The 21,113-nt window shown below is 39.6% G+C and overlaps 1 protein-coding gene across 3 annotated transcripts in view; it reads left to right on the forward strand.

Moving 5' to 3' along the window:
• Nucleotides 1-213: 213 nt before the first annotated feature.
• The window catches only part of lrrc4ba (leucine rich repeat containing 4Ba), a 64,870-nt gene continuing 43,970 nt past the window's right edge, over nt 214-21,113 (forward strand). Inside the window, exons 1-3 of one of the 3 annotated variants that reach the window (XM_084413971.1) lie at nt 227-325; nt 9,510-9,669; nt 11,801-11,835. The gene's annotated coding sequence lies outside the window, so the exon portion shown is untranslated. Of the gene's footprint in view, nt 326-9,509; nt 9,670-11,800; nt 11,836-21,113 lie in introns of all 3 variants that reach the window. The other 2 variants (XM_084413970.1, XM_084413972.1) reach the window with 2 other exon arrangements.

Below are 21,113 nucleotides of genomic sequence, written 5' to 3' on the forward strand. Positions count from 1 at the left end.
CTATGTCCTCCAGGCTCATTAATATGTGAGGCTACATGCGAAATTTCATCATAAGACGTACTGTGGTAAAGTTGGCTGCTATCTCTTTCTGCGTGTATTTTTCCATCTGACCCGCCACTACTCACAGGCAGACAGTGCTCTGCTTCCAGCTCTGCGAAAGGGTGAATCAATTTGAGAGAGAGAGAGAGAGAGAGAGAGAGAGAGAGAGGGTTGAACAGCGAGAGAGCTAGAAAGACGGAGAAAGACAGGCGAGAGGAGACATCGACTCCGCACCGGAGCTTCTGACGGATATATTTAGATTAAAATCAAAGGAACAAGAGTCAAGGTAAGACTGTAAACATTTAGTAGTATTACTTGGAAAATAAACATTTTGTACGTAGGCTATGTTGTTCGTTCGGTAGTCTAGGGCATTTGTGCATAAATTGCCTTTGCAAACAGCTGCGTTTAAAACTGTAATTTTGTATTTTCTATTATTTGTCAGTTGTATTAATGACTATAATAACGAAAACCGTGTTTTAATGTATATAAGTACAAAGGAATTAATGCGGCAGTGTGTGTCTGTGTCCAGTTGCGCGTGTGTCCGGGCGTCGATGTAAACTAATGAATTTGTGCTGTCGAGACACCTTTCACCAATATTTAGTAACCTAGAGTCATAAATTATGGATGGATTACTTTAGGATACAGGACTGGTTATTACAAGACGAGGAATGAGAGATGATTCGTTTTAAACACCTTGTCTAATAAAACTGGAAATACATCGTAACGCCCGTTATTTTAGTTAGTGCTGGGTATGTGTGTAATAATTCTAGACTTTTCTGCATAACAACAAATATCGGCCTCTGAATGCGTATTTTTCAGAGTCTAAAGGATGCTCACAAATGCGCATTTTCTTTAGTTTACTTGTCACGCTGTTTCTTGGTTTACTATAGCCTAACCAATGTAGCAACCCCTAAATCTGTTGCCTTCAAACTTTGGATTATTTTTGGAAAATGATTGAGTGTTTTCACTTTGAAAGACGCTTTGACCAAATTTATGGGTGTAAATACGAAGGCACTGTGTGGCCTGTGATAAATCTCTAAAGCGCGCGCGGCTTGTCTGCTCGAGCTCCACCGCTCGCGAACAAGAAACAAACAGATTAAGCGCAATGAATGAAGATCTACTGCTGTTATCTGTGACACATGAAACGAAGGGTTTAAATGCTGATGTGTTGAGCTGAGAGAGAATTAGCCCATAGGCATGTGCTGTGCTCCCTGAAAGTGTGTGTGTGTGTGTGTGAGAGTGACACGAGTGGTGCTGGTGATGACTTGGGCATCTGTTGCTAAAGGAACAGGGTGCTATTCCTCACACAGGTTTCTCATGCTGTATCCTATTTATGGATGGAATAAAGCTCTGCCTTATCACTCTGTGTATTGTTGGATAGCAATAGTAGATGCTGCTGATATGATATATTATTGCAATGCCATTTCAGAAGTAAAAAGTGATTTAGATTTTAAGTTGAAAGTAGGTTATGAGGTGGAACCTGTGGGTGATCAGATGATCCTGAGTTTGCTGTCATTTTGGAAGAGAATGATTAAGGCTTCTTACACAGACCCCAGGCTCAACTCAACTGGAGTACATATAAGAGAGCAGAAATGTGTTTTCATTATCATATATGTTCCCTTGGTAACGTAAGCCATGACACATCACATAAATATATTTGAACACAAGCTTTGAGGGAGACATTTCACATTGCAAACCAGGTAGCCTATAGCTGGGCCAAAATCAGAATCATGACAAATGTTTGTTGGTAAACAGTTGTCTTTCACCTTGTTGAACTTCTACATTTTTGCTCAGAGCTGGTTTGTGTTAGGCAGAAATTACAGCCTCAGTCACCATTTGCATGCATATATATATTTTTCTTAAAAGATGCTGTGAAAGCGATTAGTGACTGAACTGTTATCCTGACTAACATATTGTTTTGTGGGAATAAAAGTCATACAGGTTTGAAGTAACATGGTGGTGAGTAAATGTTAACAGCGTTTTCATTTTTGGATGAACTTTCTCTTTAAACTCTGGAGTCACCCAGAGCTGTATTCATAAAAACCATCCACCATGTTGGAATTAATGCTCGTTAATAACTCTCTAATGCCTCTTGAATGGTTTGAAGTAAGCCATTTACCTGCTGTGGATTTTCCAATGGGTTCTTTTTACACGCAGGTGTTAAATTTAAAGGTGACATGAAGTTTTATGAATAATCATTTAAATGCCTTTGTTCACGCTCCATTCCTCTCTGTGACTCTGGCAGCCTGTGCAATATATTGCATGTGAAGTTCTAACTGATAAATGATATCTAATGTTTTATTTTTTACATCAGCTTCAAGCTTCTCTTGCTAAAAGGCCCTTTAAATTCATACCTTTTTATGTGTGCGCTGTAGTCGACCTTTGATGCCTCACCTTACTTTTGTGTTTCATGTGCCTTTTTTTAAATGTATGAAGGGGCTTTTAACTTCAGTAGGTCAAAAGGTGACAGACATCAGCCGTCAGAGAGGAAGGCTTCTGCAGACATGCTTTAGGGAGCAGTTCACCGAGAGCATTGCACCCTCAACCCTTCTGCTTCAATCAGACCCTTCAGGGCTGCAACTCAGCAAGTTGCTCCTCAGCGCCTGCGGCAAATCTAGATCTAAATAATTATATAATGATTAAAAGGTGGTTTAGAGATGCACAGAAAACCAAGGCAATGAAAGTCGTTTGACATCAAGGAAAAACAAGACACAGCTGCTGAACAGAACCAGACGCCTTAGTGGGATTAGATTATGAGCAAGTGGAGAGCGAGGTGCTGTTGCATGGAGTTGCATGATAACTTGCTCATGTTACGGCCTTGATCATCGATTAGAAGGATCAACTGCCAACTTTTTTTGTATTTTTGGATATTAAACAGTGTATTTTTGTTGTTGTCGGTAAAAATCATGAACATTGTTTAGAAAACAACATTAATTTAGACGTTTAAAGGAATATTTCAGGTTCAATACAAGTTAAACTCAATCTACAGCATAATGTTGATTTTGCACTTCTGTTACAGTGAGATTTTTTTTACAGTGGAAGTGAATAGGAGTCAATCTGTAAACAATAAACGTTTCAGTAAAATAACCAGAAGATGTAAACAATATGAGTTAACATGATTTTAGTGTAATTTTTTTTTATTTAAATATGATTTACACTGTTTTACAGCTTAAATAATACACAAGTTTTAACATAAGAAATAGGCTAATGTAAGTGCTTTAATAGAATTATAAGCTTCACATTTCAGATTTTAAATCCCATTCACTTCCTTTGTAAGGAAGTTTCTTTTTAAAGAAAACAAAGAATGAATCTAAATTATTTGAAGTAAGCAACATTAATCCACAAATGCTGTCGACTGAGCTTAACTTCTATTGAACCTGCATGAAATATTCCTTTTAATAAAGCAATCAGCCTCATTCTATAGGAACTGGATGTCCAGGGAGTAAACTTTGTGTTCAATTTGGAACTTTCATTTATTTATTTTACTTCGTCCTTGTTCACCTCTATTTCCATTAGGAAAAATCAATGATGGATGTGTACAGTAATGCATTAATTAAACCAGAACACTCTTTAATGATTAGAGTCATAAATCTGTCTTGTTTGCTCATAGACAATAAACAAAAAGACACGTTCGCACATGGGACATGGTTCAGCTCACCTGCACACCTGTCTCTTAGTAAGAGATTTAGATGACTCACAGAAATGATCACACATGCATGCACACATGCTCACACACACTCCACTGGCCTAAACTGCCTCATAGGCTTCTTGTTTTACATGCCAGGTGACACATCACACTACGTTTTTTTTTTTTTTTAAGTCATTTAACCGTTGCACAACAATAAAAGGCTTTTACTAATTTAGAAGGGGCGTGGGAGGGTTGGATGGTATTAGCCATCCGCTAGTCTTTGGTGCTCTTGTGCCATGGGATCCTGAGCTAAATCCTGGCTGATGACATGCAGAGAAATTTTGCAGTACGATATTGTTGATTATAAGACTGCATCTTAGTCCATATACAGTGGGTTTGTCTTCAGCTGGCATAGTTCAAGGGCTTCCACAGACCTACAAAATCAAGCCAAAAAATCAGAGCCTGTGTCAAATTTTAGTTTTATCTCCCATAATCTTCAAGCCATTACGTTGCAGGACGATTTCCCCTAGATAACGGCACAGACGGTGCATTACGGTGCACTGACCGTGCTTGTAGTCTATATTCAAGGTGGTGTAACAGTATGCGAGAGCATGACTTTTCATGCATCTTACAACGTGTTACGTCTACTGGCTGGCTGAAATATGACATTGAGCAAAGTTATAAAAGTGTAATGAATAAGTCAGAAGTGATGTCTGGGGACAATAGTTACACCATCATGGCAAGTGCAAGACTCTTCTGTCTTATTTTAATGCACCACACATAAAATATAAATCCCCTTGTTTAAGCGAGGGAGAAGGATGACCCTTCTTGGCTTGAACTGCTTTCCAACGATCTGCCGACTAGAGGGCCAGAGTTTTCGTGCAAGACATCTTAGTGGCATTCAAGACACGCCACTTTTGGCTGGATCGTGAGAAGGCCATCTTCAGGCTTTATTGAAGAGATGGCTGGACTGCTGAATTGACCACTGCCTAACTTAGCAATCCGAGCGTCCCCGTCGATATGGAGATGGCTTCGTATAAATCACTGCATGTCACCTTGCGTGCTCAGACGCAGGGATGGAGTGACGCGGTGAGCAGTCTGCATACTCTGGCCTGCTTTCAAAACCGATAAATGGGGTGGATTGAGCCGTGCGAGAGCTGACCCATCCATAGTGCTGATTCTGGCCTCCTTCGCTCTCCCTGCAGAGTGGGGGCGTGGAGGAAGAGGGCCACGGCATAATTAGCCGTGATTGCTTTGATTGAGTTCCCCAGTCCAGTCCTGTGTGTTGGTCCTTCAGGGGAACAATGAAGACTCTCAGACCTTTAATTATTGAGTAATTGTCAGTAAGGAATGGCAGTGGTTAGTGATATAAAATTAATACCGGAATCCAGCCCTGAAGTGACATAATTGGAAATAGTGGAAACGTCTCCCCAGGCAGGAAGCGTTCGCGGTGTTCGAGTCTCCTGTGGCAAGATCTGGAAGCCCACTGGAGCGATGTAAGTGCGTTCATGTGGAGGTAAAAGGCTTTGGGGATGAAGGGACTCGGGCGAGAGGTCTGTCATGTGCGAGGGGAGGGGGGAACATCTTGATCGTGTGTTCGCGAAGACGGACAATAGGCATGGATGGCCAGTGCCGAGTTAAGTAAATTTCCCGTGAGGGATTATTAATGAGTCTGTGTGGATTTGAAGCGAAATAGCCAGCCGTGCGTTAATAAAGCAGTCTACCTCTGTTTAGATTATGTGTACATTAGCAGACTTTCATGTCTTGGTTGTGTTCAGCGCTGGTGTTGTTGACGCGAGGCAGGTGAACAATAAGCGTTTAGATTTGTTTTGGCCAGAGAGAGAATACATGGAGGGCTTTTAAGGTCACACATGGTTTCATGGTGTATTTTTGGGTTTTCGCTTCATAAACTAAGTTGAGTCATGGCAGATGCTGACCTCTGTGCAGCTATTTGAAGAAAGCTCGCCAGCCAAGATGCTCTCAGAACATATTCTCTGCACAATGTGTTTGTAGTGACTGCAGCCATGCTGTGGTTTATCCATGCGTGACTAATGCTAACTGCAAGTGATGGCACTATGTTTAGCCCATCATGTTTGACTCAAAACATGAAGAACTGTACATCTGGAAGTGTTTTAGCCATGATCCTAATGCATATTGGCAAAAGCACTGGGTCAGCTTCAAGTCAACCTAAGATTCAGCCATGTGTTCACGAGTCATTGACACGAGGAGGTCGTAATATGATGTTATATAGATAATGGATTGTCACATTGATATTCCCTAACAGAGACTGTCAGGAACTGCTTATTTCATGGGTAAACAGCCAGAGCCTAACTTGTAAGGGTGGTCAGACAATGGCTCGATCATGTGTGAGTAAAGCTGACTTGGGGTAATGGAAGTGGTCAGGCTATGGTTAGCTCATGTGTTTGGAGAGGCAGTTTGGTAATGAGAGCATTCAGGCTTCAGTGACCTCACAATGCAAGCACTATGGCGGTGCCGCCGCATTGAGCCACACTATCTGGAAGGAGTTTGATTCGGGTCACCGAAGGAATAAGTGAGCCAGGGCAGGAGGAGAGCTCAGAGCAGCAATATAGACTCAAGCAAAGGGGCTTTTCCTGTTGTAAATCTGCATGCGAGAGTATGTGCTTTTCTGTGTAAGAATAAGCGTGTCAACTGTGTTTTACAAAGCAGGCCAGCCAGAATACAATGTATCACCATGATGATGATGATGTCTGATTAGAAGTCCCAGATTCAGAGCCTCATCTGTTTTGCTTTTCGTGGGGCTTTAAGCAGACACTGTCCCTGAGGGAGAGTTTATTTACTGTGAAGTGGCGGTCACCACGATGTGGGCTTGCGTGCGTTTGGGGATCATCTTAATGCTGTCCTCTGGGGTGGGAGGAAGTAGTCGCGAAGAAAGTGTCTAATGCGAAGGAAGTTTAAGGTTGGGAATCACAGTTAAGGTTGGGAATCATAAGGAAAATAATGAATCCGGTTCCTTAAAGATTCAATTTATGATTATCTTAGGATTTTGCGGAAGAACACTCTTACTTATTCAGTCAAGTGTGTGAGTCGATAAACTAATTCAAACTAATAACTAATGAGTTTGAGACAGATAGCCTATTGTAGGCTGCAAAGTTATAGGCAGTTGACTTGTTGCCTCGCTGCCTTATCAGGCAATGACTCTGCAGGCAGCTCATCACAATAAAAGGCATATCTTTGTATTACTGTTTGTAATTCAGATACACATTTAATTCAAAATTCAGAACTTGTTGACTTTATTGCATGTTCCTGGTTTTATTGTTCAGGTTCATGTTATTAAATAATTTTCTTTATTTGAAATGATTAATCAAAATGTAGTAAAAAGTTCCTCTGACATAATATTTATTCTGACATTATAGTATTTATTAAAATGCTTAATATGCTTTTGTCATATTTTATTTTTATTACAGTATTTCTGTTTTTATTTCAGTTTTATTTTTAATAATTTTAGTGCTTCAAATTTATTTTATTTCAGTTAGTTGCCAAGGCAACATTTCTCATTTTCATTTTTTAAGTTTAATTTCACCTAGGCTAATATTTATATTTTATTTCAGCTTTATTTCAATTAACGGAAACTTTTTTAATAGTTGATGCATTATCCACTTTTCACAATCCAGTCAATTCCCAATGGATAAAATCCAATCCCATCCTTAATTTCTGCTAGTTTAGTATCTTGATTCACTCAGAATTATCCACATTGTGTAAGTACAGTGGGTTGCAAAAGGCAATTCGCATTGACTTTCAGGAAGGAACTTTTCTGTCTGCATCGATCGGCAGAACAATTTGGATTTTGAAGAACTGTTAACAGAATAAAAACTGGTTCTGCATTTCCAACCATATTCACGATGCCATGGAAATATGTGCTATGTATAGGTCCATTAGAGAAAGAGGCAAATGAGAAAATGTACACCTTTGCTCATTTACATTTATAGTAAGGTGTAAGGTGTTTATGAAAGTGATGAAAAACTGTAAGTTACCCTGTCTTCAGGTGAGGGTGCTGTCATAAGAAAAGGAGAGAGTGAAGGGCAAAGGAAGAAAGATGGAGAAGGGTAGAGCAAGGTAGCGCAAGGTAGCGCAAGTGTCCGAGTGACGTCAGCCCTGTTACTGTGATAAATCAGAGTCTTGGCTCCATGTTTAGAGTGATTATGCAGAGTGCCATCATGCGAATGTGCTGGCCTTTATTCTTTCACCCACACATATACTTTTCTTTCTCGCTCTCTCCGTTTTCTCAGTGATCCAGTGCAGGCCTATACAAGTAAGGATGGCCCAATGGCCCCGGGGCCCGTGTGAGAGAGTTTTGAGCCAGTTGACGGAACTGTCAGTTTCCCTATCAGGCCAGTGCCTCACTTGTCACTGCACATTGTTTGTTGAGTATGCACATGTGTTTTTATGCCTTGTAAACTTAAACATTTGGACTTCTGGGATGTGTTAAATATTACTGGTGTGAATTCTGCTGATTTCAATGTTATTTAGCAAGTGAGGGTCTTGGAAACATCATTTGAAATGAGTAGAAATGTTTATGTGATTCTTTTTATTTATATTTAGCTTATGTTTATTAGGGATGCACGATATATCAGCCGCCCTATTGGCATCAGCCGATAAATAATAAAGCAGATAAATAATGGACCATTTCCTTCTGCAGAGACACTTCAGATGTGCACTGTTTGCCATGATGGTTTTGAATTGCTTGAAATATGATTGGAATCACTTCAAAAAAAGGAAAAACTACAGTTAAGTGCAACATCATCATCATCTTCTTCCGCTTATCCGGGGCCTGGTCGCGGGGGCAGCAGTCTAAGCAGAGACATCCAGACTTCCCTCTCCCTAGACACTTCCTCCAGCTCTTCCAGGGGAATACTGAGGCGTTCCCTGGCCAGCCGGTTCCCCAGGGTCTCCTCCCGGTGGGACGCTCCCGGAACACCTCCCTGGGAAGGCGTCCATGAGGCATCCGGAACAGATGCCCGAGCCACCTCAGCTGGCTCCTCTCGTTGTGGAGGAGCAGCGGCTCTACTCTGAGCTCCTCCCGAGTGACCAAGCTCCTCACCCTATCTCTAAGGGATCGCCCAGCCACCCTGCGGAGAAAGCTCATTTCGGCCGCCTATATCCGGAATCTTGTCCTTTCGGTCATGACCCACAGCTCATGACCATAGGTGAGAGTAGGAACGTAGATCGACCGGTAAATCGAGAACTTTGCCTTGCAGCTCAGCTCCTTCTTCACCACGACAGACCGGTACATCGACCGCATTGCTGCAGAAGCTGCACCGATCCATCTGTTGATCTCCCGTTCCATCCTTCCCTCACTCGTGAACAAGACCCCAAGATACTTGAACTCCTCCACTTGAGGCAGGAACTCTCCACCAACCGGAAGCGAGCAAGCCACCCTTGCACCCTAAGTGCAACATGTGGCAGCACAAGTTTGTCATGTAGGCTACATAAAATTATAATGAGAACATTATATTTGTGTGCTTGGGACATGGCTTTTAATGGTGAGACTTTTGGTTTTGTAATCAAACATTTTAAAAACATAAATATATTCTGTTGCATAATAAAATATGTGGCTAAAAATAGCTATTATTTATTTGTGGTGGTGCCAGTATAACTGATGGCAGGGCAAGTAAAAATCTGAACCGTTCGTGCTCGACCAACCCGGGCCAGCACAAAAAAAAAAAAGGCTTATTATTGAGCCCTGCTGTGGGTGTTGAAAATCTACAGATAGTTGACTCAGGCATGTGGATTTATTTATTTATTTCATTTAGTTGCCCGCTCGTTAATTATTTGGTCGACCTTGTCATCTCTCCCTGTGTAGATACAGCCCTATGTAGCAGCAGTGGCAGCACGGAGAGAGACAGGGAGTCCCAGGTGGGGTTGTGAATCCCCAGAGCAGAGTGATGGAGCCGTCCCAGCCACATAGCCTCGGAGTTGGGCTATGGTCGTCAGGAGCTCATGTGATGGTGACACGCAAGATGGTGAGTGAGCCTGTTACTATAGCAACCCCAGGCTCTCAGAGCGTGCTTCCATTTCACCCAGTGTGGGAGAGAATGATGGAGGGAGGACATTGAAGAGTAGGCTGCCAGGAGCTTTAGGGAGTTTCAGGAGGGTCTGGAGAGCAGACAAGGAGAGAGAGCAATGCAATGATGTTACTAGGATGACATCCTGGGGTGTGCATTTGGAGGTGTGGTGTGGGCAGCTGAAGTTAATATGAGAGGAAATACAATTCGATTGAAGAAAGTTTCAAATTTTGTCAGGAATAATGATTTTACCATTACCAAGTCTGTGAAACACTACTGTTACAATCCAAATGATTAACTCAAATACACAGCAGACACTTTGTTTTTAAAAAGTGGGCTGGATTTGTTGGTCTAAAGGTAACAGGGCTCAACAATAAGGAGGTCCTGATGACCCAGGACCAGTGTGAGAGAGTTTTGGACCTTTTGGGTCAGTGCCGCTTTGCCACTAAAAATGAATTCTTACATTCATTGTTGTTGTAGTACATTGACTTTTTACACCTATTTACACGTCTCCTACAATATTGTTACAAATTGTGCTGATTTGTCACCCAGATAATGTCATCTAACTGGCTAACATATGCTAGTTTTGAAAGCTTCGGTATGAATTGCAAATGATGTTGTTATATTGCAAATTATATTGTTTTCTAGCAAAAGTATTTTAATATTTTAAAATGTTATTAATTTACAGATTTATTTTAATAATTTGAATCATTTAAATGTTGACTAAAAATTATTTGTATTTGTAAATTAAATGTAGTTTTTGTAAACTTAACATTTAATGAAAAATAGACATTTTTCTAGCAAATGCAAAAAAAGAAATGCATTACTAAAATGAATGATTCTTTATTTGAGGGGCGGTGAAAAGGTTGTCAATGCAAGTGAAAATCGAATAACTGCTGCCCGACTGGACAAGCTGAAAAAAATCCTTATGGTTGAGCCCTGGTTAAGGTTTTTACTTTGAATATGTGGAGTTTTAGGTTTAAATCTTTAGTTTAAATTTTTTTTTCTGTAATAATTTGCCTACATATCTTTGTTAACTGAAAACGTAATACTTGTTAATTATGTTTAGTAGGTTTAATCTAAAGGCTCTTTCTGAGCTGATTATGCAGCGCTGACTGTCGACACTTGAATGGCCAATAATCAATTGGGAAAAATGTACAAGCTCAAGCTAAAACTATAATTTAATTGATTTTCTATCGAGTGGTAAATCAGCCCGGCCAAGCAGGGATGGAGAGAGAGAGTTGAATGAGAAAGGAGCTGGAAAGGAAAGAAAAGCGGCAGAGATGAATATGTCCTCCTACAGAACGGTGCAACAAGCCGACAGGTTCGCATGAGGGAGGAGACCTCCAAAGAAACACTGCAGCATTGGCTGTCAGATAAACGCAGCATTTCTTCTGCTCTCCTCTGTTCATGTCCATCTCTCCACACCTCCCTCCCCGCTGCTTTACTCGCTAGCTTTGATTCTGATGGCACTGCACTGAGAGAGACATGGTGTCTGTCTCCACGGTGACAGGTATCCATGGAGACATCCATCAGTCAGTATGTGTCAGCATTTCCATAGGGATGCGGATCTGGGGGTGTTTGTCAGCGAGTTTTGCACCGCACTCTTATCATGTTTGTCATAGATGGTGTTTATCTGTGTATGTATTAGTCATGGTGTCACTCAGGGTGTGGGATGCAGCCTTTAGACCAGGACCAAAGTGTGTGTGTGTGTGTGTGTGTTTGTGTGTGTGTGTGTGTTTGAAACAAACTTTAAAACACTTTCTATCCCAGTTGAATCTGCAGAGGAAACTATACACCTGTGGTAGGACTACCTGTTTGTCTCAGAGTAACTTACGACAGAAGGGTGGTTGGAAAACCTGTTTGGAAATAATCATTATTTTCGTTATATTATATTATTTGCTAGGGGGTATTATACTTATATACTTCACTCTCAATATCCTTTTGCTATCCCTAAAATCCCTTCACCCCAAATTTCAAAAATGTTTTTAGATAAAATGAAAGTCAGCTGGGTCCAAGACAACATTGGGTAAAAAAATTAATAAAATGCTGAGACATTCTTCAAAATATCATCTTTTGTGTTCCACAGAAGTAAAAAAGTCACAGGCTTGGACTGACATGATGGTGAGTAAATAAATGATCACATAATTATCATTTTTGGGTGAACTATCCCTTTAAATCCCAATGACTGCTCATGTAAATACACTCACCAAAATGTTTATACAGAAAAAAAATTACGCACACACACACACACACACACACACACACACACACACACACACACACACACACACACACACACACACACACACACACACACACACACGCATTGATTTCATAAGAGGACACATCCACACCCCACTGACTGAAACATACAGAGTCTGCATGGTTCTAGCCTGCAGAGCCACATGAAATCACAGGAGCGAGAGGAATAAGAAAGAGAGAGAGGTGGTCGAAAGTGCTGAAGTAAGATTTCACAGAAGGCCTTGGAAACACACATCGCTGAGATGAGCTGGCATGGCTGCGGCTGCACTGCCACTGCAACAGTGTGATAGTTTACATGCTTCTGTAAATGGCTGAGAGACACTCTGATTAATGGCTGCTGCTCTGCTCCCCTCCCAGCCAAACAGGAATCAAGCGTATCAACACTTTTAGCACTGCAAAGTGCCAATTAATTGTTTGCCAGAAGCACGTGTATATATGTCTCACAACCTAGGGGTGTTTCGCTTCACAAAAGCTCTTTTATTACAAAGATAGTCAAGCGGGGAAAAAACTTTGGCTGCATTGCCCCAGCAACAGCGTAGAGTAAACTAAAAATGGAAAGTTCGGCAAGACAAATTTTTACCTGCAAGTTTAAAAAGCCTTGAAGGTTGTTTAGTCCTTAAGTTCTTGGAACTTCAGCACTATTTCCAGATCACTCAAGTGCAAAATTAGTTGTTCCAATTTAGCAGACTTTAAGTATAACAATTTAGTATACCAACAATACAATTGTAGGGTATTTATATTAAGTAGCCTACATAAATATGTAAATGTATTTGTAGTATACTTAGCATAAAATAAATCTATTTCAAATACATTTTGGTGTTGGATGTTTTTGCTAACACTTTTATTTATTTTAAAAAGTGCCTGATTTCAGAGAGGCCGGACCCCAGCCCTCCAGTTGCATCCTAAATGCAGACAGACAGGAAGTATCAGTAGTCTCCGAGAGGAATTGTTAGTGCGAGTAAATCAAGGAGTGTTTGTATGTATGTGGGAGAGAGTGCTGTGTACATGCATGCGCTTATGATCTTATAGTGTCTGTGTGTACTTAACATCTGATTGGATGAGGATCACAGAATACTTATGACTTGTTTTCTCATGCACACTCGAGGTTTCAAAGTGCCCCGCAAGTGTGAGTTGTGTACACGTCTGCATATGTGTCGTGCAGTCCCGCACGTCATCTTTCATCCCGATCCGTAACATCACTGTGGAAAAGCCCCGCCGAGGCTGAGCGCAAAAACTTTATGACACATGCGAGAAGAGGATCTCTCCTCTACCATCAGCAGCCCCATCATTCCCAATCACATCCCATCAGATCTCATCCAGCCCTGCAGTCTTTCACAGACCACTCGAATACGGCCACGCACAGATCATGTCATTGGCAGACGGCAGCGTAACTCGAGTGTGTAAAAATAAAGTGTGAAAGTAAAATGGAGGTCGGGATTAATTTGCTGCGATACGTGATGTGACCTGTATGGAGAAGGGCAGGAGTCGCGCCGGCTTCTGTGAGGCCCTGCTCGCCCCTCTCGGCTCGCTTAGCCATGGGTAGAGAGTATCGACTGCAACCATCGATTTACCTGTACAAACATTCAGCCTCAAACCCCACATAGAATATTTCAATAACCTGGGGGGCTTCTCTCCCCCGAGCCTACACATAAATCAGCCACTACACAGCCAACACAAAGCAGGAGAGTTAGCATACTATTAGTCATGTCTCTGACATCGCGCGAGCTTTGTGCAAACGTGGACGAGTGCTCGTGTGGAGGAGTGTGTGTGTGGGATGTGGGCACGTGACGTCAACGCCTCATTCATTGGCTTAAACGGCTGCACTGTTTGCAGATGGCTAAACATCTTCCTAAATGTTGAGATTAAATGAATTATGTTTGGAGTCACAGAGCCTGCAATTATGGACGTGTACAAAGTAAAATATTAAATTCTTTTTATATGTTTCTTGAATCGTGGTAATGGATAATTTATTGCATTTATGTATGTTTTATACATTTTTATGACATTTATATGGAAGCGTGTTGTCAAGTTAACAGAGTTTGTAATCGTATCTCATAAGATTAGGTAAAGTTGTGAAGTTTAAGCTTGCTACATAGTGTTAAATATATTTTGGTAGTGGACTTTTTAAGTGGGTGAGTGTCATAACGTTGCACAGCGAGCACATTTATTTATGTAAAAGTCTTGGCTCAGTGCATCTCTGAGGCTGTTTTACTTGGATTCAGCATGGCAGTTTGAAACCTCAGGACCTGAGCAATAATGGGAGACAAGGTGGGGATGAAAATGAAGCTGAGCACACAATCCTTACGCCAAAGATCAGACGAATAAAGCATGCAGAAAGTCTGAAGATCCTCTTTGAGGTTACCGAATCGATACATAATGGAAAGGAAAGTTAAAACGAGTTGTAACACAGACCTTATTGTGGTGAGTACCGACAGATGCATTCTTGCTGCCCATAGTGAAGCAACAGAATAAAAAAAACATGTCAGCCTCACTCCCATGTGACTGCCTAAAAATAAAATATTGCTACGCGTCACATTACATTAGCACAACAGAGCTTAATTCTTCCTAGAAAAAGATACACTATAAACATTGAGTAAAATATTTATTTAGTAACACTGTGCTTGATGTAAACTTGTAAAAATGTTGCCTGTTTATTTATTTATATTTTTAGACAGAATCCCCCCCCCCTCCCAAAAAAATAATCACCTGAATGTTTTGACATTTTAGTCATTTTACAAAAATTTTACACATTTTAGAGACACAAACATGCTGATAGTGTAAAACATGGTATCAATAACAAAATAAAAACTTAAAAAACATCAGATTAACAAACATACGCAGCACCTGCTACAATATACAATGCAAGTTCCTCGCAGTCATCTTGAGTGACAAGCAGTGTGAACTTTCTGTCTCTCAGTGAAGGACATCTGGCACATTTACTCCAAGAGCAGATCTGAAAAAAAAAAAAAAAGTCCTGCGGGTGTTTTGTGCTCTGTAATTTTTGGTCAGAAAATTGACCTGTAGATTAGTATCGAGGATGTGCAAGTGCCACTAGAAACTCCACTCGCACCAAAGAGTCCATGTTCTCAAATCCTTGTTTTTTTTCATTTCTATATTATTAGACATTCTTGCAGACTCGTATCTCATATACATATCTCAATTTGATAATTAAAGATTTATGTGCATGCTTCAACATTAATATAATCAGTGTTATTATTATTATTATTATTTAAAATGTTAATTCTAATCTTGTACACTCCGAGATCCCTATTCAGTGTCTTTATTAATAAAGCGTTAAATTAGTTTTATAAGTCATGTCAGGGTCATCTTGTCTTCGTAATTACAATTACATACTTAAACCATCTGATAGCCTTTAACTAACTTCTATTTTGGAATTAACGCTCCATCTTAGCCTGCGAAGACATAGAAAGTGCCCGCTGTTCAAAATAATTTCATCCTTATGCTGAGCAGGGATTTAAGTATGTATGGTTTTTCTTTTTTCCCATAATGTTTGCATAATCAGAGTCTTTCCCCAATGGTGACGACTGCTGTAGAGTCTGTGTGGAGTTTATGTTAGCTCGCTCACTGTCTGTGCTGATGATAAGGTACTTAGCCGACTGCTGAGCCTAGTTAACGCACTGTACGGCTCTGTGTGAGGAACGTATGGCCCAGTTATTGGATTTAGTTACATTTCATTAACATCATCTCAACGCTGAGGATCAGGAGCGTTATGTGTTACTTGCACCATTGATCTCGCCGTTTCACACCAAGATAACTTGATCGTCAAATATTTTTAGATATATTGCTCACTGAATGCCAGAGGCTATTTTATATAGTTTCCTGTTTTCAGTGATACGCAAACATTTTATTGATGTCTTGTTTTGGAAAAACTCCACTTTCCTTAACTGCAGTACTCTTGTGTCAGCTGAAATAGTGCAGCCACCCAGTGTGGTAGCCGGTAACCGCCACTAAAATTAATTGTCACAATTTTATTATAGGGGAAACAATAACAGCTCAACATACACACTGTTGTAGTGCCAGTGCATCTGTCTATGGCAATCTGCCCGACCAATAATTACCATTTTTCATCATAGGTCCACATGTTTTGTTGTATAACAGCAGATGAATGGGTTATCTCTGGGGTTTTGCTTACACGGCAGAATCCTTTATTTGAGCGGCCCCCCTTGTCTGCGGCGTGCCACCTCAAACATCTCCCTCTAAAAGGAATAAACACAGTTGCTGGACTGAACTCTGAAGTAAAAATAGAATGGGCTTTTTTTTTCTTTCTCCGCATCAGCTGGCAGACATGTGGGGGTAGAGTGTGTTCACGTTTCCACTGCTTTCCTTCAAATCTCTCGCCGCAGTATGTGTATTGTTCGTGATGGGATCTTAAATGTAATGCTGAGGCATCAGGCTTTCTATTCCACTTGATATCATAGAAGGTTTTGTAGCTGAAACAAGGAGGCCATGTCGCTGGCCCCAGAATCCACACTAGTGTCTAATCCTAAAATTGGACTTTCCCTCAGGAGGAAGCAGTGCACTGCAACTGCTCTATGTGGCTGTGTACAGTATATGTGCTAAACGTCAGATATGTGCGTGGTTGAGTATTATGATTAAGAGGTTAAAGGTGATGTGTCTTTTTTTTTTTTTAAGGCAGTGGTTCTCAACCGAAAGCCCCTTATATAACAGAACTATAAACCAAGTAAATGACTTTCCTGTAGCTCAAACAGTAGAGCGTTGGTGCTTGCAACGCTAAGGTCATGGGTTTGATTCCCAGGGAAAGCAAGAACTGATAAGAATGTAAATGTGTACCTTGAAATGCAATGTAAGTCGCTTTGGATAAAAGCGTCTGCCAAATGCATAAATGTAAATGAACTTGAAACTTCTGGTATCACAAAAGGAATTGTGGTTTACCTATACTTTCCCAGTTTCTGTTAAATGTCGCATGGGTATATTTGTGGCAATAGCCACAATTGATTTTTGTGGCAATTGATTATGGGTCAAAATGATCGATTTTTCTTTTATGCCAAAAATCATTAGGATATTAAGTAAAGATCATGTTCCATGAAGATATGTTGTAAATTTCCTACCGTAAATATATAAAACATTTATTTTTGTGAGTGGATGCAGCACAGTCGCGAACATAAATGGACATTTTTAAAGGCGATTTTCTCAATGTTGCGATTTTTTTGCACCCTCAGATTTCCAAATTGTTGTATCTCAATCAAATATTGTCCTATCATAACAAACAATACATCAATGACAAGCTTATTTATCTAGCTTTCATATGATGTATAAATCTCAATTTCATAAAAATGACCCATGTGACTGGTTTTGTGGTCCAGGGTCACATATATTATAGTCAATATATATATTACCTAATATATTATTAGGAGAAACTGGAAGTGAAAGAAACGGTATGTTCTTCAGTAAAAACAATATGTATAGAGGGGAAAAGAAACATCTTGATGATTATTTTGTGTTTAGCATTTTAATTGAGTTAAGATTGCTTTTATATATTAATAATATTACAGGTTTTAAAAATTGCTTACAATTTCTGAAACTATGGCTCCATCTCTCAAAACTCTACACACAAAACCACAAAACGCACCCACAACATTGCAAAAGCAAACACTATTTTAACTCTTCCAAAAATTGTTTGTGCATACAGTTTTTTAAAAATGCTTACACTTTTAGTAGTGGTACTTGAGGCCCACTTAGCGAAGCCATTCACTTATGTACCTAATCTTCAGACTGTAAGCACAATATCTTCTTTACACTCAGTTTGCAATTGTATAACAATGTCAAACTACACACGGATGTGAAAAATTTAAAACACTACTATGTCTTTTGCTTGTTCAGTGTGCTGTGGAGTTTGTCATAGCACTCACATGTACATGTATATGTGCACAAATACACTGTATATACAGTATGTATGCATAATTGATAAAACTTTACAGTTTTTGAACTGAACTGAATCAACACCGAACTGACTTGAGCTGAATAATGTCACTATTGGCATGTACTGTAAGAGCTGCTTAACTGCAAAATTTGAATTTTGTTACTATTGTGAAGCTGCTTTGAAACGATCTGTATTGTGTGAGGTGAGGTGACTTGACTTGCACATTCAGTGTATTTACAAAATAAACAGAAAATTCAGGGGTGAAAAATTTATTTGCTTTTCAGTGATCAAATTAGGTATATTTACACTAAACAGAAACTCAAGGGTGTAAAATAAATAATTTCTTCCTGAAAACATTGAGTTTTGATTTCTAAGTGAACAAATTATGTATAAGTGTTTTCACACATGGTCATTGGGTGAAGGTAATCTGTAAATGAATGTGGCATTTAAATGGCAGTGTTTTCCAAATGAAACAAGAACTGTGTTTAGCATTTTGCAAAAAGTTTGTTTTACAATTGCAAACGGTGTAAAGCAGATAATGTGCTTACAGTTTTGCAGTCTTGGTCTCAGGATGCATAAGCGACAGAGCTGTCCGTTAAAGACGCATTTATGACGAAGTAGTATGTACTTTTTCCTTCACAAAAAAACAGTAAACTTTTTTGACGTGGAGCTTTTACGCCCATTCACTCCAAGGACGCTAAATATAACTATAAGCATTGTAACTCTGTGAGAATAGTCTATACCACAGCTTTACTACACAGAGCGATAGCGACCCAGAGCAACAATATCGTTGGAGTCACTTTCAGGATGATTTTCCCCTGCTGATGAATGATAAAAACATTGACAGCCAATCAGAATACACCAGCATTTAATGAGCTAGTGCATTAAAAGTGGAAGATGACATTATCCAAGGCATTATTCATTGGTGTGGTGTGCCAATATACTTATATACTTATCATTATAGTTATCTTTTTTGGTGTGAGCATGCCTTATAGCGGATTAACCATTATTGAACTGATGTGACCACCAACATCAGCCATTTTGCTGTTCTCCACCATTGAGAGCTCCCCTCCCATTATCTCACCGGATAATAAAACCGTCATCGTAGTAGTTGTGGGACATCCAGGTATTTTCTGGTTACCTGTACCTATAATCTGTAGTGTTTAATGTGTGTGAGAGAGAGAGAGAGAGAGTGTGTGTCTGTCTGTCTGTCTGTCTGTCTGTGTATAAAAAGCACTATGTGATGGAGTGATATCCATCCATGAGAGTGATATCACTGTAGAAGACAATTTGGTGTTTAGAGAAAGTTTGGTGAAAAATAACCATGGTAAATCTGTGCTAAGATTTGAAACAGAGAATGAGGCTGAGACCCTCCTGGATGCTGATGCAGAACGTAGGCTAAAGGGTTAATATGTTTTAGTGCAGCAGGTTAACCTTTCTTCAGGCTTAGAGGCCAGCGGCGTATTTACACACCTACTGGACACAGACAGAGACAGACTGAGCACAGAGACAGGAGTGTGTGGGAGAGAGAGAGAGAGAGAGAGAGTGTTCATAGCATGGAAGAGAGGATAAAGGCAATCAGTGGGGTTTAACATGTTAATGGCCAGACGCAAATCATTTTGATAAAGGGCTCAAGGTGGGTTGAGAATTCGAGTGTGTGTGTGAGGCAGTGACCACAACAGGATCAAAGTGACTCGCGTGCACACTGCAAACACATTTCATGTGCCAACCATTCAAATCACATTTCCCAACAGGCTCACAGCTGACTCAATTTCCTGTCATCACTGTCATTTTGGACTCCATTTCCCATCAACATCACAGCAGATGCTATCTCCTATTACAGCCATTTAATTGGCAGTTGGCACTTTGAGCTAATTGTAGGTCTTGTCAATCATGCATGAAGATGACACAACACAGATAGATAAAATAAGGTGACCGTAATTTCAAGGATGATGTTTTAATAATTACGTCTTGGTGAGCGCTCTTGCCCTTTTCTTTTGTCTCATAAAATGCAACGTTACGAACGAGTGTGATGAGATTCTGCAAACATCAGGGACTGAGCCCATGATCCATTTTAAACATCAGATGTAACCTGGTTAAGTCATGCTGTTAAATGCATAACCTCCTTGCAAATGAATGCAGGTACAGTATGTTTCCCCTTTGCCCACATTGAACTGTTTTCTAAAAGTGTATGTAACACCAAAACATTAGTATTATGAAATCATTATTATGCGAACAACAGTATAATGTTTGTTATATTATAAATATTTATGAATCTCTAAATGTCCATAAAAGAAATAAAATGTTTAATTGGGTATATTTGCAGCAGGATTCTTGCTCCACACATTTAGAAAGACAGCTCCATTAATGAATCTGACATCATTTTTATTTTTTTTATTTGTTAACATGCTTAAGAAATGCCAATGTAATATTTCAAATATTCCAAGTCATTGAGAAAAAGAGCTGAATTTAAATCACTATATACAGAATCTTCTCCTCTAGTGAGCAGTTAACCTGAGAACCACTGCGACTGGATCAGTCGTTGAGCTGAGAAGAATCAGAACCAGATCAGTCTTGTAAGTGAACAAATCATTTAGACCGGTTTTGTGAAATGAATCAACAGATTCAAAAAAAAATTATTATTTTTATTTTTATTTTTTTACACTTTCTCACATAAAACTATCATATTCAGAATACTTGGAATGTAATGTAGAGTTGAATGGACAACTTTTATACATACAAAAATTGTTAACCAAAAACAGTTTGCTTTGTGGTACTAGAACATCTAAGTTAATTGAGTTTATTCAATTCAAAAATATTTTTAACATCAATGAATCAACCTACGTTTATTAGGTTACATCAGCAAAATTGAATGAAGGGTTAAATCTGGTAGAAATAGATTCTTAAGGCAATGGTTCTCAACCTTTTTGGCTTGAAGGTCCCACATTTTCCAATGCAATATTCATTCGCTAAGATATTTCTGCTGTAATTATGACAAAGCTGCTTGTTTTCAAACTTTCTTTTTTCCATTAACAGGGCTTATTAATTTGATATATTTAATTAAACCAGAAATTCCAGAAGTTATGTTCTGTATTCCAGAACTACGGAACAAAGATTTCCGTTTACATCTTGCTTTTTTAGCATGTGATTTAGATTCTTATTAACATATTAAACTAACATAACTCTAATTTATTAATTTAAATACTTCTAAGTCATCTTGAGTCCCTCTTGGAAG

This window comes from Rutilus rutilus (genome assembly GCF_951802725.1).
Source record: "Rutilus rutilus genome assembly, chromosome: 1".
NCBI classification, from domain to species: Eukaryota; Metazoa; Chordata; class Actinopteri; order Cypriniformes; family Leuciscidae; genus Rutilus; species Rutilus rutilus.